This window comes from Aythya marila, assembly GCF_965140915.1.
Source record: "Aythya marila genome assembly, chromosome: 5".
Classification (NCBI taxonomy): domain Eukaryota; kingdom Metazoa; phylum Chordata; class Aves; order Anseriformes; family Anatidae; genus Aythya; species Aythya marila.
This window is the reverse complement of record NC_139046.1, coordinates 27212464-27230396: the sequence shown is the minus strand read 5'-3', so window position 1 is coordinate 27230396 and position 17933 is coordinate 27212464. Positions and strand designations below refer to the sequence as shown.

The 17933-nt window shown below is 40.8% G+C and overlaps 1 protein-coding gene across 1 annotated transcript in view; it reads right to left on the bottom strand.

The window, feature by feature from the left end:
- NRXN3 (neurexin 3) overlaps positions 1 to 17933 on the bottom strand; it is a 934456-nt gene that overhangs the window by 871931 nt on the left and 44592 nt on the right. The window lies entirely within an intron of this gene.

The following is a 17933-nucleotide window of genomic DNA, read 5'->3' as shown; positions in this document are numbered from 1 at the left end:
TAAATAACACTCACCACTAGGATGCTCTTTAACACCTTTCCCTATGATTTATCAGGTTACAGCAACTTATATTGTGCCCCATGCTGCCTGCTGTTCACTGTAAGATTATTTTCCAGCGATGTATTCTCATTATTTAGCCTAATCCACTTTGAAGAGATTTGAGCTCCAGTTTCTTCACACATTTAACTTTGATCACTTTAGACTGGAATCCTCCAGATATACACAACATTTATGCAAGTACAAGGAAAAGACACTGAAGAAACACGGGGTCAGAGTTAAGCATGTACTGGCAAAGCTCCACTGTGTGACCTAGAAAGAATTACGGGAGAAAAGGGAAGAGAGATTTATACCTGCTTACAAATTCCTTTAACTAGGAGTAATTTTCCCTTATTCTAAAACACTAAAGTTTCCTGTAAGATTTACTTAAAGAAAAAATGGAAAATGAGCCTTTGGCTGCAGCCACTTAAGCCTATAAAATGATGACACGGAGTTAATGTCAGACGGGGTTAAAGGCAGAAGGGAAGTCCACCAGCTGTACCTCCACAGGGGAGCTCAGGTGAACAGAAAGTTTCTGGTGTTATTCAATGTTGCAAAGAGCCAGAGTCACAGAAGACCAGCAGAGCCCGTGGTCAAATATCCTCACCTGCTGGGATGGCACGCAGGTGGTACATGCCAGCACGCACACGCTGCTCTCAGTCAGAAGCCTCCTTGGAGTTATTATGGGACCCTGACGTGATCAGGGCTTAAAGGCTCACGCAGCAGTGAGCAGAACTACAGATGTTTTATACTCAGAACCAAGCTGTTTTAAAACTTGCATTAGGACTATTAAATTTTGGGGAATGGAGAAAATTAAAGCAATGACATACAGTAGATTATTAAAAAGTTTCAAGTTACCCACCTTGCCTTTGCTGGGGGGCTTCTTCTCTGCCCTGTTTCAACACACAGTTCAGCAATCTTCTGGCTGCAGCACACCCTGCACAGCTCTAACAGGGTTTCTGGGGGAAAGCCTATCCTTCCATCACCTCTCGGACCTGGCTCTTTGTTTGCTCCTGCCAGTAGTCTGCCATGGCCATGCTGTGCTGCAGTCTGTTGGGCTACTGACGTCCTCTTCTGCCAGCCCCACTGCCCAGAGAAGGTCTTCTCCCTCCTGCCACTGCTCCAGCCCCCCCAGTGAAACACATTTTCCCTCATTCTGGAAGGTATTTTCTGAGATCATCCCTTGAAGGAGAGAACGGTGGGGCATAGAAAGCAGTACAACAATCCCATCTGGCGCACAATCATTAAAAGTTCTGCTTAAATAAGAGCTAGTTGATGCAGCCCTGCGGTACGTGTCAGTATGGATGACTCCCTCCTTCTTCAGCAACAGCTGGACGCTAACTGCACTGGTCTGTGAAAAGCCATTCTTTCTTAAAAGTGTCCCAAGGACTGCTAAAAGGTCAAGAATTAGAGGAAAGCACACCTTCTTAGTCTCAGCCAAAACACATAGCCTGCAGTCAGCCAGATAAAGCGTTCCTTGCCTACCCTGTGAGATTGGCCCATCTGCAAATGAGACTTCTTACTGCAGGGGAGCAGTGCCTTGAGAAAGCAATGAAAAGAATTGAGAGAAGAAAAGTCACTGCTTCTCAGCAAGTGATGCCACCCTGTCACTAGCTGCTAAAGCATAGATAGATCACAAAGGAGACACAAAACCTGTGTTGGGTGAGAAGGGAAAGAAGAGCACAAATGGGAAATATAATCAAATCCAAAAGAAGCCAGGAAAGAATATGCAAAGCAGACCGTTTGCCTATCCGCAAGTAGAGCCATCATGTCCCTCTGCTCAGTGTTTGCTTTCGTACATAACTGGGGAGCTTTTCTGGTCTTTTGGAAGACAGTAACAAAGTTGAGAGAATTTAAATCAATAAAGAATAATTCTTCAATGCTGCGACACTCTTCTTCCCCTCTTAAGAGTCAAAATCTGGCAGTATTTCTTTTGGGACATGCCTTTAGTTATTTTGACTGGGACAATCAGCTCCTTGAAGGACAATAAAGGAAGTCCTTGCACTTTCCTGATGAACATTTGTTCCAACATCACTAAACGGTTCAGAGGGCACACACAGACAACTATGACAGATATCTCTGCAGCAGAAATCTGCATTCTCACTACTAGTGTTAGATGACACGAGTCAGAAAGTTTATTTTGATATATGGTTTCACTCAGTCAATGAGATAGTATATATGCTTTCATTCTCTTCTAAACTGTAAGGCTGTAAGGATTAGTACTTTATGATAATGGGCTCCACCACTACTACAAAACTGTTTGAGAAGCTCTTCTGTGATGTTTGCAACCTGAGCAGATGCAGATGCTGGCACTATTGGAGGTCTCAGAATGAACCCACTTGCTCTTTGTGCTTTTTTTTCATCATTGTTCACGTGAACATTTGAGGGTTTCTTTGTACTGATCCACCAAACTTTTCTCTCTTTGCCTTCTATCCCAAGCCCTTGGACGCTCCACAAATCCAATGTCCAGACTGTTTGCTCCATTGCACAGAAATGCCATCATGCTGAGAGTCATTTGGCAACACCTGCCAGTGATGACTGTGTTTTATAACAGTCCATTAGCGCAAGGTTCTTAATGAAAATGAAAGCTGGTAATGAAGCCAAAAGGCAGCAGCAGCCTCTAGTCTGGGGAGGGTAATTAAGCTAGAAGGGATGGGGAGACTGAAGAACAAAATTAACACATGGATAAAGAAAAAAGAGAACTGGTAGTGCATTAGAACTAATGCAGTTATGGCAAAGCATCCAGTTTCCTTTATGAAAACATTCTGTTTGCATTTGGTGGGCTATTTTTATATACAACAACAGTTTATTGCTCCCACAGAGATACAGACATCAACAAGTGCAACACACACAGGATTTCACTGTGGAGCAGACAAAGATGCTCAGGAAAATGAAGGGTACATCTCTTTAGTATGGTACATTTGAGCTCTGAAGAAGGGAAAAAACTGAAGTAGTGCACCTGTAAGTCGCTGTCTCATCCACTAGATGGGGAAGAGAAAGTCTGGCTCTCAAGAATAAGAACTACAATTGTGGTGGTTGTTTTTTTTGTTGTTGTTGTTTTGTTTTGTTTTTTAATCTAATTGTCAAAAACTCAGTGGCTTCAATCTTTTCACTTGGAAGATCGCTCTATAAGCTGAAGTTATAGTTCTCATTGTTAAAATCATTCTTGATACAGGACCTAAAACACCATTTTACAACTGAGTGGCACCCCTTACAGTTAATTCTCCTGAGACGATACTGGGATAAAATTTTTCAACTTTACATTTATGCTCTCTAGGTGCTCTAGGTGATGGCTTTCATTCATATCTTGCCACTTTCTCAGTGTTAAGTTTAGCTGTACATACTAGGTCTTTCACTGTTCCCTCATAATCAAGCCTCGTACGATTTTAATCATCAAGCCTTTCAAAATTCTTACAAACTGTTTGACATATCTCCACCCTACTGTATTTAAGGCCCTTAACAGTTTAGTCTAGGTACAGCTTATCAGATCTCTTTACAGATGAATTATCCACCTACTGCTTTATGAAGGATGTCACGGCACTTACACGACATTTATGCTGTTTTCTATCCACACTGATGATTGCAATTCTTCTCATTCTAGTCAAATCTACACATTTCATTAATATGTCATTTCTTCCCCCTTTTGTGATCACCAAGAAAAGCACTAGGCAGAAATGAGAGTAACTTCCAATTTGTCTAGCCTTCCCAGTTCATGAAAATGCTGTTGCATTTTGTATTGCTAATTTATTTTAGAAAACATTTCATATGAAAGCCAAATTTTAATTGTTTTTTCTTTTCCAAGCACGATTATATAGGGCTTTTTGTCAAATAACTCATTGAAGTCTAGATATATCACAACCACTGTCTTGCTTTCATCCATTAATTTTGTAACTCAGTCCAAAAGTAATCAAATGCCAGCTATGAATTTTGTTTATTAAATGCCGCTGATTATTGTTCATGGTTCTGTTACCCTGTATAGTTATAGATTCATTTTTCTTAATATTGCTTCCATTATTTTATTAGAGGCTGATAAGGCTTTTAAGAAATGGTTTGAAAGTTAATTCATGGAAGTGTTAGGGGAGGGATTACAATTTAGCTGTATTCAGAATCTAACTGTTTTAAAGCTGCCAGAGCTTTTTATTCTCCTCAGCATAATATGCAGAACCAGAAGAAACAAGAGCAGATGAGGACCAGAGGTTATGTTATAATGGTTACACTGTTGATAATATAGTTGAGGCATACAAACAAGCAATCACAACTATTAGACAAACCCAGAAAGGTTTGGCTGCCTCACAGAACAACAGACTCATGGGCCTGTGGATTTGGCTAATTTTTATATATTTCATTCTTGTATGTATGTCTATTTTTGCTATCATTTTGCAAGATTTTTTACCTAAATACTAATCTATTTTATTGCTGCTCTTCACAAATGCCTCTATCTGTTATATTAATTTTTGGCATTGCAACTAACATTAACAGCATGAACTCTTCTGAGCAGGGGCTGTCCCTTCCCACATCATCCTATACAGCACAAAGAGATCTTGGGGGCTTCAGGGTCTCACACACCAGAAAATATAATAGGAGAGGTGGACTTATGCTTATGCAAGCTCATGCTTTGAAGTAATACCAGCAGGGTAGGCAAAAGAGGTTGGAAAGGGAGGAGTACGAATACCTACGGTCCCGCAATAGAGCAAGAGGAATTGGTATTTTCCCTCCCTGAGCAGCCTGCAATGCCAACACCTGACAGTAAGGGGTATGCTGAATGGATTAAAAATGAGACTCTGAATCTCCCTGCCCCATCCCCACTGTGCCAACTGTCCCCAGTCCCGTTTGTTTTACCCGTCGAAAATTCATATTAATATTTCTAAATCTTTCTGTCAGCAGCAGTAATACCAGCAGCAGAGAGCTCTGTCAGCTGGCAGGACAGCTTGCTGCCTGCTTTGGTTCTGTCATTGTACCCGTGAAGCCTGGGGACCGACAACCTAACCTCTTTATGAGTGGATTGAATAACTGGCTCTATTTACAGCTGTTCATGTGGCATCCCAGAAGCCACCAGGTAAACACCCGAACCCAGGCAATCACTGGCCTGTAACTAGAGCCCTGCCATGTAATAAATAGGCAGCTCAGTAAAAGGACAGATAATCTTGTAATGAGAGACTCTTGAATTGGTCTTGTTCTTCCAGTGTTTCCTCCCTTTCTCTAAAGCAGTCTGTTAACAAAGTGAAACCTCCATGTACAATGAAAGTTAATATCTCCGTTCATTGGCAAGCCAGTGTTTCATCTGCAGCAGGGACTTTTTAAATATAATTTGCCTGTGAAAGACTAAGAAAATGCTATACAAGAAAATTTTGCTTCGCTCTTCACTATCTTCTTCCATTAAGCAGGAAATACCTAATGCTCTGAGTGACTACACAATGCCTCCTATTCACAGTTTTACCAGTGTGTCTTGTTTCTAGCTTGGCTGTGCCACCAAGTTCTCGGTGCTGGAGGGAAGTGTGCCAGCCTCACTGTGAGGCCTGGCAGTGGAATGGCAACAGTGCCCTAGATTGGGGTGCAGAGGGACCCAGAGCTGCGTTACTGGTGATGGAAAGTCAAACATGTCAAACTCAAGGTGTGTGGTGGAGCTGTGAGGCAATCCACTCAAGCAGGGTAACGTAAGCAGACACTTTAAAAAGTGTTTGGCATAGATATTTGAGATGGAAAGCTACTGAGGGTTACTCTGATAAAAATATACTCAGAAGAAAATAGATTTTTGAATCACAGCTATCCATCAACACAAACAAGGAAAACAACCTGATGTACTAAGAATAAAATCAGAATCAAAAATAAAACGGCAAATAATGATCACCAGATGGAAAGAGAACAGAGGCTGAGGCAATCATTATGGAACAGTAGTATAAGGATATTGAAATCCTCATGGAAAATTGTTATTTATAACTTCCACAATACATATTATATATAGCCAAAGCTCTGGGGACTCTCTGCTCCTATCCCCAAGATGCCCAATCAGCCAAACACACTCCAGTCAAAGCCAATAGACCCACACTATAAGTGGAAAAGGTTTACAGTTAACTGATTTATGTGAAGGAGTAAGGAACAAATAGCAGAAGAGCTCCAAAAAGCATGTGGGAATGCTCATGCAATAACTCCATCCAAATTCATTGTGTGGACTCGATAGAGCACAATCCTGTGGAAAGGGATCTGGGGGTTCTGGTCAGCAGCAGCTGCCCATGAGCCAGCAGTGTGCCCTGGCAGCCAGGAGGGCCAGCTGCACCCTGGGGTGCCTCAGGCCCAGCACTGCCACCCGGGCGAGGGAAAGGATTGTGCCCCTCTGCTCTGCTGCGGCCTCACCTCCAGCACTGTGTGCAGTTTGGAGCACCACAGTATTAGAAAGATAGGAAGCTGTTAGAGAGTGTCCAAAGGAGGGCTACAAAGATGGTGAAGGGTCTGGAGGGGAAGATGTCTGAGGAGCAGCTGAGGTCCCTTGGTTTGTTCAGCCCAGAGCAGAGCAGGCTGAGGGGAGGCCTCATGGCAGCCTGCAGCTCCCTCACAGGGGAGCGGAGGGGCAGGCGCTGAGCTCTGCTCTCTGGGGACAGCGACAGGACCCGAGGGGACGGCATGGAGCTGGGACAGGGGAGGGTCAGGCTGGGGGCTAGGGAAAGGGTCTGACCCAGAGGGTGCTTGGGCACTGGGACAAGGTCCCCAGGGCAGTGGTCATGGCACCTAGCCTGCCAGAGTTCAAGAAGCAATTGGACAATGCTCCCATACACATGGTCTGATGTTTTGGGTGGTCCTTTGTGGAGCTGTGAGCTGGACTCAATCTTTGTGGGTCCCTTCCAACTTGGGATATTCTGTGATTCTAGGATTCTGCTTGCTTTCTCTGCACTAAGCCACAGCCTCTCACACTGCAAATTCAAGATATACTGGGGACAGGAAATGTGAAGGCCAGGGCTGAAGGTGAATTCCCTGCCCAGGGCTGCAGCCCCAAGTCCACGCTCCCACCAGAGTGACATCTGCCAGGCCCCATACAAGCACAGGCCAGCCTGCAGATGAGGTACAGTACGGCCCAGCATGCAAACTCCTCTGCTTGCTCCTCTGAAGTCTGGGACACTTGGCCTGCCTGTCCCAAAGAGCAGTTCCTTTTCTCACCCCAAAAGAGGACTGAGACCCCTGTTTGTACCAGCACGGTGCTTTTCCCACTTACTCCACAGCGATGGAATAGACAGACAGGAATAACCCACCACCAGCAACATCTGATACAACTGCTGAATGCGTTCCTACAGCATGGGTCATGAGAATCACACCCTATTCTACTCTCTTATACTTTCTGCCCAAAACCCCAGCACGCTTACACACTAATTAATTTGGTTTGACGCAACATAAAACAGGTAAGCATCGTTGCCTCCATTTCACATGTGGACAAGCTGAGCTTCACTGTGGGCAATCAAAACAGCCTGAAGCAAAACCAGAGCAACCAAGAATTGAACTGAGGACTCTAAATTTTGTGCCTTAACATTACCTTTCCTTTCTCAGCATGACCTCCTCCCAAGCTGAGATGCTATTTTTCCATATTCAGGGGTATTACTTTCTTCCCTAGAGAGACCTGAAGGCTGAGCTGGAGTCTCTCTTCTTTCTCTTTGCTCATAGAGAGAAAGAAAAAAAAGCACATCCACAAACACACTCCAAAGGCACTCATATTTAATCCCAGTGTAATTCTCACTGCTCTTTCTTAATCCTTCCACCTGTGAGATAATTGCTAGCATTCTGGGAAGAACTCAATGCTAATCATAGACTTGCATACAAAGAGACAAAGAACCAGATAAAACAGACTAAAGGAAATCATGGGGCCTGAATTAACCATGCACATACACATCTATTCCAGACACCCTGCTGAACTAGCCTCTTTCACTAACAGATGAAAGGTCCATTAATGGGACTGGAGGAGAAGGCAGAGAAAAGCCAAGCTAAGAAAAAGCAAGACTAAGGATTTAGTCTTCTCCTGTATGCATTGTGTAATAAGATGCTACAAAAATCAAAGACCCTAAATAAGCTGCCTATCTGCCTAAAATTCAGCAAACAATAAGGCATAGGACTATCTTCCCACCTCATCCGGTCCCAAAGACCAGTGTTCATGGCAGGTTCCTCTCCCACCGTGGACATTCCTCCCACCCCATCTCTTCTGGATCTCTGGAGCAGGTGCTCATATGTTCCTTGTGCCCTTTCCTCAGCAGGGGGATGTCCTGACCATTTAATTTGTCCCTTCTTCCAACTGCAGATAGCGTACCTCCTTTCTTCTTCCTCATAACTGAGGAAAAACATTTCCACTCCTTGACTACTTAAAGTACCCTCTTTTTTTTCCACTTATCCTTAAAATTCATGCCTTTGAGGAGAAACCCTCGCTGCCTCTGTGCCCTCATATGTACTTTCCAGCACACCCTTTAAGCAGTACACTGATGGCACCTCTGCATCATGGCTTTTTTTAATCCTGTAGATTTTTGTCACGGAGAATATGTGTTGTTCCCCTTGTAAAAAATGATTGCTATTTATACGGTTGTGTACATGTTTATCAACAGATAAACACAGTTTTAATCTTCTTAGAGAACTGCTTTAACAAGTACAATCTAATTGGGACAGTCCGTGGTAGAACAAGCAAGTTATTCAGTGGTTTATAAGATACACTGCTCCGGTGGTTACAGAAATGGGAATGGACAAGAGGACTCCGGCATTTATTGCCTGTTCTCCTCTAGCTCACTCCATCTCTCTGTGCTTCTGCTTATTCAACTGTAAAACAAGGAAAACAAATAATTAACCTTCTTACTGGATGGATATGAAGCTGAATGATAATGTTTGTACTCATTGTTTATTGTTTCCAGGGCACTTTGTAAGTGTCAATGCGGCAGCCTCCTTGAGCAGCAATGAAGGGCTTTTGTCCCCACTCCACCAGTGCAAGGCAGAGGCACAAAGGCCCCTACAATTCACAGGGGAATCCAGTTGGAAGTGAAGCACCCACCTCTCACTTCAGAGGCCTCTCCATTAAGCACGATGCTGTTTAGGAATGTACTCTAAGCACTTAGAGACACTTCTCAGGACAGTAGGTTGGTGGGATGTCAAAGCGCAGCGCGTGCACTCCTGATGACAAAGAGTGAGCTCACAAGAAAGTATTTTTCAGGAGGATTACAGGCAGACATGGCTGGAAACAGCATAAGAGAGAAAACTAGCTGCTCAAAAAAGAGGCAGTGATAACTCAGCATCTCTTAAAACGAACTGCTGAGAAATGACCCACCGGAAATCCCAACAAACACAGCTGTAATGAGCTCAGGGCCGAAAAGAAGGGAATCAGTGCCTATCCACTGAGCACATCAATAGGGAAACTTGTAAGGAGGTTTCAAGCTCCCAAATCAGTCAGATGGGAGAAGAGTCAGAGAGAAAGTGAGTCCTGAAATAAATTTCTTTTTGGTTATTTTTGGAAAAGGAGACAAAAAGGAGGGAGGTCGGTACATTGGAAAGCCGACAAAAATCATTATTCTCTATAAATTGCTTTGACATTGTATAGGCAGTGACCTTCACAGCACTACCAGTTTAATGGCATTTACTTCAGCAGTAGCTGATTTCACTATTAAACAGGGATGCATAGCACACGATTACACAACTAAATCACTCTTGTAAATATTTAATATGATTGCCTTTCTTTTTTCCCTTTTAACAAATCACTATCAAAGGCAGAGCGCACAGTAGAAAACACATTTATTTATTCTATCCTGGAAAAAGCTTAGTGCTCATGCATTTTATCTATCTAGTTCTCCAAATGACTTTGACACTTGAAAGCCCTTGTGATCAAAACAGTCTGAAGGAAGGCAATTTTGCAACCATTTAAGAACTGATTTCATGCACTGATCAACATTTACCAAACTTGCCTGATGGAATAGCACAAAGTTTAACCCAGCAGACTGTTAGCAAACACCTGAAAGAGAAAATTAGCAAAAATAGAAGTACCTTAAGAGACAAAGAGAAAGAAAATCAGATATTATCTACCCCACCACCACCAAAGGAAAAAAAAAAAAAAAAAAAAAAAAAAAAAGAAAGAAATAAGTTTTTGGAAAGTAAAAGGGAACTGCCACTAATAGAAGTCATACTTCTGGCTGACAATACAATAAGTGCATCTACCACATAATGTATTCACTCTATTATGGACATACAGTGCAGCACAGCAGGAAATGAAGTGTCCGCAGATTTCTCTTAAAATACATCTGTATTAAAGATGGAGTCAATAGATAGAACAAATAAAGTACAAAAATGCACAAAAGAAAAATTACTAATGATACCTCTGGTATCATATCTAGTAAGAAAAAAATTGAGAAATTGAAATGCTAAATATGTATGGAATGGAGTACCTTACGTGCTGCAAGTTGTTTTTAAAGAGAGCCTCATGATTTGTACTTTCTGATTTTTCCAACTTTAGGAAAAGAATTTTTTCACAGTCTGGCAAAAATGATCTGCCACATTTTGGTAAAAATGATATTCTGTTCAAACTGCAGATGATCAGTGCCAGCAAGTGCTCTTTATGAAAGTATTCCAGGAGTCTAGTAGCTAAAGGGATGAGTCTCTGCAGCAATTCAGCAACAGAGGGAAGGGAAGCCAATGGATATTTAGGAACTAAACAAATCCTGCAGGGGAAAAAAAGAAAAATTTCATACCCTAAGACACTCAAAAAAAGAGAGAGCAACATGCCTACAGACTTCATTGAGACTGTTTTTGGAGTAAGACCATATCCCAAGTGAGTATGTGTAGCTGTAAACGGCCAGATAAACGTGTTATTTGGATGACGCAGTTGGTCAGTCCTGCAAGGCACTGGCACCCGGGACGTGTGTGCCCTTCATCAGAGCTGGGAAACGCAAATGCACAGCGATGCAAGGTGCTGCCCTGGGTTTTATAAAAGCTGCAACATCTTTAATGCAGAGCTGAGCGAGAGAGCCTGTAATCCCTGTGCCGTGATGCAGCAGCGTGCTCTCCCCTCGCAGGACAAGCCAACAGCTATGCAAGATCCTTTTATCAACATTCACAGGGCTAGAAAATAACTGTTCACAGTTTGATTCCCGACATTACCGGGCGAACCAAGAATTGCTCAGAACTGGCAGCTGAATACACACGTAAAAGACAAAGGTTCTTCAGTGATATTTATTCTAGCCAAGTTTTAATATTTCAAGGCTTATAGCAACTAACTCTTTACATAATCAGCTGTAATTGTCTGATCCCAGCTGGTGATCAGCACATTCATCATCAACGTGGTCATTATTAATACACCAGTAATTAGGGGCAATAAAGGTGTGTGCTTTATAACGCTAGCTTAATACAATTCCGCTGCACCTAATAAGACTACAGCTCCTTTTAAAATACAATTATTTTAACATTCAAATTATACATTTTTGTTACCAACACTAACAACTAACAATCACAGAGCTGTACGATTTTAGAACAAATACTGATATGTTTTTAGAGTCTTCAGTAAAAAGAATTTGATCAATTAAAAGGAGCCTTATTTTGCTTCAGAAATAATCTGACCCATAAGCAGCTCCCAAATCAAACTGTGATTTGAGAGAAAATCTCTGTTAAAATGCATGCAATTGACAGAATCGAATCGTAAACACTTACCTACATATACTACATACATTCTTCTTGCTCTACCGAAGGAGAGAAAGCGATATCTCAGGCACCACAGTGTGGTACTGCTTGGCAAATGCTGCTGACTTTTTTAATGGTGACAACTGTGTACACAAATTCTCAAAGTACCAGTTCTGCTTGAAGCCTTTCCCCACACAGCAGTGCTGGTAAAGGGCCATTTCTATTAAATGCTTTGCAGTCTTTGACTTTAACAAGAGCAAAAATAAGGCCATCATTTAGTGAGAATGATCCATAATCCCTCAGGTTATTGTCAGAACAGCCTCAGAGCCAGACTCTTCCCTGCACTATTGCTTTTACATCAGAGCAATTCCCCTGCTTTGATATCAGTTATACCACAATAAAAGTCTTGCAGTGCAGTGAAGAATACGGCTCCTGATACCCTTACATCAAACCTCTGGGTATATAAAGCATATATAGGTTGAGACCAGCATCTTGCAGAAAATCCTATTAACTCAGAAACTGGGGACTTTGTCCTTGCATGTACACAACACATTGCTGGGTGCAAAACACCTTTAATGTCCATGGGGTTCCCTGGCTGTTCAGGGAACACACTACCATAAGCAAATCAACTTGTAGGATAAGCTGTCTGTAGCATAAATTTCCAAACAAAACGGCTTTGAAAACAAATGAATACATTACAACCTGCAAGTGCTTGATTCTTTGGTCTCTGTGATGGCATTTTCTATTATCTTCCCTTATTTCATAGCCTATCTGTACCAGTCTCTATTTGGATATGTACACTTGGAATTACCAAGGCTTTGAAACAAATGCGGCAATGAAAGCCAGCATGAGAAGGAGCTCTAGCTCCATGCAAGAGGTGAACATGGCCAAACAAACAAGAGGTGCTGGATGTCACAGATGCATCAGCACTTGGCAATGGTGCTACGGAGTCAAAAACAGAATACCAATTGGTGTTGTTGTTTGTTAGATGTGGCGGAAATCACACACCATTAGACATGACTTAATAACTGAGACAGAAGATAACTGTGTGAGTTATATCAGACGGTTTGAGAAAGCATGACATTCTTCACAGTAATAGTTTTACAACCATTTGTATGGCGTGTTATCCACTAATCTCTAGTCAAAATATTTACTATCTAGTAATGCACTGCAAATAACACTGCTGTTTCTAAGCGCTTACTTCTAATATATAAGGCCCTGCTTACATGGCACATATTTTCTAAACTGTTCAATACCATAATGTTATCACTGTAGTGCACAAAAGGCCACGATGAGCCTTAAAATGGGAAATTCCCCTCTTCCAGTGGGTTTCCTATTTTTGCAGGGACGTCTGATGTGTGTGACAGGGGTCTATTTCTGCTCCCGATGACATTACCACCATTTTGCTGCATTATCATAAAGCCCAGGAAATAAGCTATTACCTACCATCACTCCTCCCAAATGTTATCACAGAGAATCATGCATTCACAAAACAGCATTAACTGTGAGAATTAGAGTCCATTTAAACGGCAGCTGTTCCTTTATTCCTAAATAGGTTCTTAGATCAAAACTTCTCCCTGACTGGCCTCATTATCAAATGTCCCTTTCAACTGGAAGAAGAAAAAGATCATTTTAAAAAAAAAAAAAAAAAAAACATGTTTTACAGATAAACTCCTTCCCTGAATTATTACAACCAGGTAAGCAACATTAAAACAAATATTTTTTTTTCTAAAATTCAGCGGACTATTTATCTTTTAGAATTATGTGTTTAAATTTTGCCTTCAAATCATCTCTGGCAACAGAAATGAACCTGTAAGTTTTATTTTCTATTTCTAGTTTATTTCATTTTCAGAATCTCAGGTCTCATTTATTTGAGGAAAAGACCTTCCTTTTTATTTTAATTTTAATGATAATACTAACTCTGAAGTAATGACTTTCTTTTAAATACAAAATCTAAACCCTGGATCTGATACACATGCTGGTGTCCCTTTCAGTTCTAAACCCGTACCCTGGAAAACCCCACAAACCTACGTTCTGCTCTTATCAAAGAAAACCGCTTATTATGTTCCATTTCCCTCTCTGCTTCTTTGCCTCTTTGTTACTGCCCGCTGGAAGGACTCCAGTCTGCAGGGAAAAGCCACTCTCCCACTGCAAAAGCGAAATGCCAGGAAAAGGCACAATGTCTCTTTAAGAGTCAACAGTAAATTAACTTGCCCATAAGAGTGCAATAATTAGCAGTTAGTAGCTTATTAAAAGGATGGCAAAGGCCAAGCTGCCATCTGGGATCTCCAGTTTCTTGTGATTGTTATTATGTCAAGATGTGCAACTTGCATTAGCTTTCTTGTCACTGTGCTTGCCCTTACTTTACATGTAAATTTTAATGAAAGATACAGCACTTTAAAAATCAGATGTCCATCAAAAGCACTATTAGTCTGGCTTTTACCGAGCACATGGCCTGTTTCGCTGCCTCTGCATCTCTACACACCGCTGAATGCCTCCAATTTTAAAAAGAGGGGGGGAGAGAAAAGAAAAAAAGGCTTTCAATGATATCAATTAAATAGCCTCTTGGGGCAGAGTGAAACCTGAGCCCCATCAAAAAGAGAAGACCACACCACAGCACGAGAGGACAATATTTTAGCTCCTGTTTACACACAACACAGCCACAATGCCTTTAACTCCCCCCGGGAATCATTCTTCTTCATAAAAATGAAAGCCAATCAAGAATCAGCTGTTTATTCACACGTTAGAAAGACACAGGCTTGAAATAAGGCAGCGAGAAAGCCTGTAAGAAATAATAAATTACCTATAAACTACAGAATACTTAACGCATTATTAAATATTTTATGCATACACATTGTTTGTAAACACAAATTTGCCCATATGCCTGAACAAAAAATTATTTACCAGAAATGTCCTATTTACTGTCACATTTGTCTGCCTTCATAAATCTATTATGGAGAAGTGTAAAAAAAAAAAAGAATTAAAAAAAAAAAAAAAAGAATGTCTATGAGACATCTATCTATTCCTTTCTGCTAGCTAGTATTCAATATTTTAGTGAATTTGTTCACCGAAGTCCTGAATTGTCATCAGTCCTGGAATACAACAAAATAGGATGAATGTCCTGTTAAAGCATCCCCCTTTATGAAATTCATCAACTATTAATCATCTCTAATTACACCTAGAAGAATTACTTTGAAATAGTTGCGTTTTTTTCCTAAGTAAAATATGAAACCAGTAGTAAATGTTTGCTAACAAAAAATTATTCCAGATGAATGAAGTCTATATTTAAGAGGCCTTCATTCTGTCAGAGAGGTTTTATGGATTGGATATTGGCTAACCACAAAATAAAATGCTTTATTTCTTAAACGGTGATTAAAAGGGAAATTAAAACTGAAAGCAGCCATCCTTATCAGAATGCAGAAATTTTTATTTTGAAGAGACAAACAAACCCCAAATCACCCACTTTGAAAGTATTAAAGAAAGGAGTATAAGTATAGAAACTAAAAACATACAACAAATTTAAAACCCAAACATTAAGATATTTTAAAGGGCAAACCAGAAGTTAAGAACCACTGCCACGGCTGGCAAGATGAATGTAGTGTTGTTTTTCCCGTTGTATAATTAGATATTTAGAGAGCACAAATGATTTAATTTGTTACTGATGTTTCTCCTGAACATTTGCATAAGCCCTTGGCCACTCAGATGAACTTAATCACATGGCTCTGAAATCCTAATGGTATTACTTGCAAAGAAGAATTTGAAAGTATATTCCAGATCAGTAAAGTCCAGTCCTTTCCTTCTATCCAAGTCCACAAATGTGATTTTGCTTTTTCTGTGCCATTACCTCCTGGTCAATATTATCGAACAATTCAAAGAAAAAGCAACCTCACACAGCTCACTGAGAGCAATGCTGAACATTACAAGACTTGAAAGACTTACTTGGGTTAAGAGTAGTTAGGGCCAAGAGAGATAATCTGATCTTGCAATGCTGAGAACTACACTGGGAATTTGCCATTAACCTCTGGTCTATGCATCATGCCTCAAAAAATGTCCCGTCCATGAAATAGGTGAGTACTTTTTCATTTCCCTCTGAGAGTGGAGAAAAAAAGGGTGTAAAAAACTGCTTCATGTTGAAAATCAGTGTGCAGCTGTGCAGTTATTCATCCTGAGGACAGTTACTGATGGTGGGAAGGACCTGGTGCCTTATCGGTGAACCTGCAAGCTGAACCAACACTACGGAGGTATGCGGTGCACACCCAGAAACCAGCTATGCTTCACTGTCATTCTTCGTGTCAGAAGGGACATGGGGGACTTTTGAGATTTTGGGTGAATCTTGGCCCTCTAAATTTAATGTAAATGTTGCTATTGCCTTCGAGAAGACTCAGGACTTCATTGATTACGTGAAATTCATTCCTGAGAGAATGCCAGTGAAAAGAGGAGGGTCCTATCAGGAACACGGCCAATTTCCTTTGGAGGCACCAACCTCAGTAGAAGCAAGATCCAAAACAAGAGTGGTGATAAAACAAAAACCACTACATATATAGAGAATGGTGAAGGGTAGCAAAAATGCAAATTATCATTTCCTTAACAAAAGCTGTCAAGAGAACAAATGATACGGAAGAACATGACTACACATTACTTCCAGTTCAGTAGCAAAAGAGAGTTGGATATTTATAATCTCCTTTGGTATCCTTGTCTTGTTGGGGAGTGTTAGGGAAATAAGCTCAATATAATTGTTCCTTAATTGTCAGTTCCTCTCCAGCAGAGAAGCAGCATTCAGCAGTTCATGCCAAACAAAATAAAAGTCCTTCCTGATCATCATACATTTACCTCATCCCTGTGACCAGTTTTGTACACCTAATAAAAACACTAACGGCATGTATATATTTAGTTCAGGTTAAAATAAAAGTGGTGCATTGATGCATTTCTCCTATCTGACTGCTCCAGCCATTACCCCAAAATACCTGCACTTCATCTACTTCAGCTTTCCAGGAACTTATGTAAATAAATAAATAAATAAATAAATATTTTAAAAGAACAGATGCAGAAGAAACCTATTCACTATGGTTGAAGCAATTAATGAAAGACTTGTTCCAATTGATGAATGCAAGGTCACAGACTGCTATACCTTGTGAAGAGGTTTTATGAAATCACATACATCGTATCCTTTGGCTACATACATGGCATGAGACAGAGTGGCTGACAGTTTTTGCTAAAAACTACAAGAATGCCCCAAAAATATGAATCTTCTAGGTACAATCACTATGGTATCTGGTACCACCTTTATTTTCCGAGCTGAAGGCCACATGTGGGTTCAAAATTACACAGCTTGAGTCCTCTGAAGGTAATACCATTTTTCACAAAGAGTGATGGTTCTCTGATGAAGTCCCTTGTTATAACTAGAGCTAAAAATTACACATAGCTGGGAACTGAAACAATATTTTCACTTAATGACACAATAAATTGTTTCTGTGCATATAAATTAATTGTAGCCTATACGTTATAATCCTCATTTGTACAGGCCCAAATGGGAGTTTTCCATCAAAAAGACTTTCTGCTTAGTCCTGCAGCATAAATGCCACCTGAGAAAAGAAGGGAGCAACATGAGCTAACATCATGCTGTACAAGACTTGCCCTGATCTACGCTGACCCTTAAATCACACTAAGGCATACATCAGCCAACTCAATTATTGGCAGCTGTGTTGAGTCACCGTAAGATTTTGTATGGTGTGCTTACAGCTTTAGGTTCTCAATTTTTTTTATGTTGTGTATATTTGATTATTAAGTCCATGTTCACTGCTTGCTAAGAAGATGGCTCTGAGTACAACTTACATGTTATTCTCTGCCCCACAGCTCTGGATAGAGTAGAAAAGCTGTGAAATAAATTAGCAGACTATTTTTTCAACTTCAAAACACAACAAACAATATTAATTACATGATGCACCCCATCACAGAGAATTCAGCAATACAAACTTGTTAGAAGAAGGCAAGGCCTCACACAAAGATAAAGTGTTTAACATGGCATCGTGCTCCCCAGAATTCAGGTATGAAGTAAGCAGCAATCACTGGGCAGAGCCTGCTTGTGTCTCAAAAGAAAGCTAAAATGAAAAAAATCCTCTAAGCTATCATATTCTCCCAAATTCATAGTAGGGCAATTAGTCATGTCATCCCCTAATGTCTTATTGGCATGGACACAACCAACATCCTCCAATGTGTTCAAATCCTGCTGATTGATAGATCAGATTCTTCAGCAGTGTATTTGTTGAAGATGAGTAAGC